Genomic DNA, 4371 nt, shown 5'->3' with positions numbered 1-4371 from the left:
AGACATGATCCTCGATTTATGGTAAGGTTTTGTCTCAAACCCACTGTAAGCTGAAAATATCATGAGTTGAAAATTCATTTACTACTCCTAGCCTACCTAGCTCAGCAACGTGACAAGCTGTCAGGATGTTTACCCTCCTGACTGGGGGGTGGGGGTGGCTAACGGGTGACCAGCTTTGGCAGGGAGGATTTTATCTCCTCACCTCATTAGCCCAGAGAAAGATCAAAATTCAAACTTGAAATAAGATTTATACAGATTGCACATTGCTCTCGCACCATCATAATTAAAAAATTGTAAGTCACACCACTGTAAGTGAGGGGCTGTCTATATATATAAATAGATTAATCCATATATACTGGGGGGTGTTGTTTGTTCATTGCATCAATGTCCCTGGGAACTGGGCTGACTTTTGTTGTTAGAACTTTTACTGTTTTTATATGTAAGGTAAATTAATTTGCAAATATATTCTTCAGTATAAGCTGAATTCTAACAACCAATTTTAGGGCATGGTCTTTATCTTTTTGTAAAGAAACCAGCTTGTCAAAGGCCACATTCACTGGCAGAGGAGGTGAAATGAGAGTCCTTGAGTTGTTTCTTTCACTCTCACAGACACATTGTCAGAAAGAATGTGACTTTAGGTGTAGGATGCGGGAACCTCATCCTGTGAGGTCAAAGCACTAGGGGATAAATAGAATCACCATGCTACTCTTTGGCCTGCAAGCCCCAGCGATCCAAGGTAGAAACCGTTTTAAGAAACATGGATTTTTAAGACTGCTCTCAGCACCTCTGAGTTGTAAAAACACAGATTTCAGCCTGCCAGCTTCTGAAGGTTCTTTACCTGGCCCTGTGCTGTCTGAGATGTTTCGGGTACATCGGCCATGAAGGTAGCTCACAGGGAGATTGTCAAATTCACAAGTCCTGGGCAATGTCTCCCTGGTGAAATAGAGAACTGGGACCTGTTTAATAATCAAAGGTTCTCAGACAGTAAAATCCAGCTAAACTTTAAGCAAAAGAAGAATAGAACAGTCTTCCTCTTATCTCTCCTGACAGCTTGCCTCATGAGCAGGAAGTTTTCTTTTCTAATAAATACGAAACAGTTCTGTAATTGCAGTTAGTCATTTACTTAGCAAATATTAATTCAGTGGCTACCGTGTGTCAGCAGCCGAGTAGACACTTGGGACACATCAAGGAACACACAAATAATGATCCTTTGTCTTGGGGGTCTTTTCTAAAAGCTTTATTTACAGAATCAAATTCTCCAGCATTTTAGGCTATTTGTAAATACGTGTGGAATACACTGTACACATCCCATTTTTCTATGAATTACAGACTGGTAACCAGAGGGTCATCTTAGCTCACAAACCATTTTTTGGTTAGGCAAGTGGGCTTTGAACTTACTTTGACTGCTATAAAAGAGCCACACACCACATGGAAGACACTGCCTATTTTATGTGCACTGCCTGTCGGCCCTTGACGGCTTTGTATTTGTGGTGTCTGGCATTTAGCATATCTGTGCTTGGCATTGGTTCTTCATGTTCACCTGGAATTGTTGCTATAAATTCTCTGTCCTCGCCTCAGAGAATTCAGATGTTCTGCGTGTATTTGGAGCAGTATCTAAAACCGAGTTGTTCACAGGGAATCAACTCCCAAGACTGCTCACATGTAAATACCCTGAGGTCAAAAAGGCCAATAACTCACATGCTTAGTAATAGCTAAGCTGATTCTAAATTTACTACCTCATTCCCTTCCTCTCCATGGGGAAGGCAAGTTGATTTGTTGTTCTTAGCAAAATTGTGGTGGTTACAAGGGAAATGAGCCCTTGCACTTATTTTCGAGGATGATAACAGAAGTCTTGTCTCTCATTCGTGTCACTTGGCATCCTATCACACTGTCTGAGCTCCTGCGCCTGTTATTCTTCTGAAATGAGCAATTCTTTTACCCACACTCACCGGCCCCCATAAATCCTCCGCATCCATAGGGTCCAATTCATCCTTCTGTCACGGTTCCTGTCTCATCTATTACTGCAGTTCTACTCTAACTCCTGTTGATTTCCCCTTTTCTGAATCCATCACACACTTAGAGTAGTCAATGTCATTCACCCAATCATTTAACATTTATTGATTGGTGGCCCTGCCCCATCCCAGGCACCCCTAATTTAGCATCTAATTATATATTGTCTTGTAGAGTTTAATTGCCGCTGAGAGGTGGTCATCTTGTCTCTTTAACAAAAGGTGCATTTACTAATATGAAGGACCATGTCTAAGCCACCTTGTCTCCCCCCTGGTCCCCTGCGTGTGCTAGAAAAGAAGCCTTCCCTGGCATGGTATCGAAAGGAAGCCCCCATTCACTTGCCTCCTCCTCTGGACACTTCCTCCTCAAGACACCTGAATGACTGCTGGGAGAACTCACCACACCCCCAAGCAATGCCCTGTAAAGAGCAGGCACCTTGTAGAGCTCCACAAGTAATTCCTTTTGTTGAAAGCACACAAAATTCTCCGTTGTTGTTAATAATGGGGTGAATCTTCCTAGCTTCAGATTAACCAGGCTCAATTTAAATTCTTATAACACAAGCCTGATGCAAGGGCACAACATCAAGTCCTTGTTGTAGTCTCAGTTTTTACCAGGGTGACAATATAATTTACCTCCCAAATCTTGACACTTGCAAGAGTAAGAGGAGCTGCACACCAGGACAGTAGGTGTTAACTGGGACTGTCACAGGGAGTCTGGGACCTGTGCATCCTAGCATCTACAGTAGTAAAATAAGGAGCATCTTTTACCACCAGCCATTGCAGAAGGTATGCATGGTCTCTGGCCATGTAAGGCAAAGGAAGACAACCTGCCTTCCATCAGCAAGTACTGCTGCACCGTCCATATCATTAAATTTAGAGACAAGTGGGTTTCAAATCTGTATAATCATCATGCTTCCTTCTACCCTAGCCCTTTATTGTTAACACGAAGACTTTTCAGAATGTGTCACCATCCCGAGGAGAGGCTGTTCCACTTGCAAATCCTCCGCTAGGGTACAATTTTCAGCCCTGATCAGCACATCTCAGCACCCACAGAGGGATGATGCTGTAGCCCTCTGCAGAGTGAGCCCTGGTAAGATCTAATGTCCTCTTTGATCAATAAAGTAGGATGCTCGGCCCTTGGTAAATCACTTGATCTATCCTAGCTGTTTATCCACCTGAGGAGCAGGAACGGGGCAGAGGGATTCTTTGCACTCCCAACTGGAAGTAGAACTAGGTCTACAGGGATTCTTCAATTTCTGTCTCCAAGACAAAGAAAGAGGTTTCACCTTAAAGAAACTGGGAAGAAGGGGAAAGTTTCCTCTGTTCTGGGAGTTTCTTTAATTTCAAGATCAAGAAAGTTCCACTTCATTCCAGTTTCCTTCTTAGTCTCTCAAACATGGAGGACAAATGTTGAAAGAGTCTTTCAGAAGCCTTCCGTCTATTTGAGGACCCACTAAAATATTTCTGACCCTGAGTCTTTTTAGAGTAAGCAACTCACGTGCAATACACATATACAACGTTCCCTATATTTATGCCTATATGTGTATCTCATCTCGATACAAATAGATGCACACAAACACCTTTTATCTCCATAAAGAAAGCATGTTCTATTCATAGGAAAATAGTTGGGTCAGGCTTTCTGGGCTCTTTGTTTGTGCGCCACGGGGTGCCTAATAGCACTGCAGGGGCAGGCATCCAATGTCACGCCAGCCACCTACAGCACGCACGGTGCCAAGCAGCAGTGATGAGAGTGCTAATTAGAGGGTGTCAGGGGACAAGGAGAGAAGGAAGGGGCAGAAAAAAGCATAAAACTTTCCATGAAGATGAAAAAATGAAGTGGGGGGGTTCTCCCTTTTATTTTGTTGGTAGTTCTCTGGGGACCATACTTACTTCAAAATAGTCCTCTTGTTCTATAGCTTGCCACAAAGAGCCAACTATAGAAAATAGCTGGACCGTCCGCTGAATGTTAATCACCTGCTTATAATAAACATTTTTATATCTGCTTCAATCCACACTTACATCATGAGAACAACCTCTAGCTTCTGCCTGCCATTGCTGACAAAATGCATATTCAGGTCTCCATGAAGATTCCATCTGTAGCTTTGTGTTTTTCATTGACGTACCTTTTTATTTAAGTGAGCCAGGTCCTCTTATCTGGAATAGGTGTGTTGGTCCACAAGTTAGGTGCTGCCTTTTATGAAGCCATTATTAATGTTACTAGTGAATCATAAAGACCAAAGTTCCCAATGGTTCCAGCCATATGCTTGGTAGGATTTATTTTTCTCTGTATCTGATGATGTCCTCTTCTCCCTGCCCAAACTTGGCGTCTTTTCTATTTGCACATTAAAATCATCTGGAAAAG

The sequence above is a fragment of the Fukomys damarensis genome, unplaced genomic scaffold, assembly GCF_012274545.1.
Source record: "Fukomys damarensis isolate Sample0158 unplaced genomic scaffold, DMR_v1.0_HiC HiC_scaffold_4, whole genome shotgun sequence".
NCBI classification, from domain to species: Eukaryota; Metazoa; Chordata; class Mammalia; order Rodentia; family Bathyergidae; genus Fukomys; species Fukomys damarensis.
The sequence above is the reverse complement of the archived record's forward strand: the minus strand, read 5'-3'. Positions refer to the sequence as shown.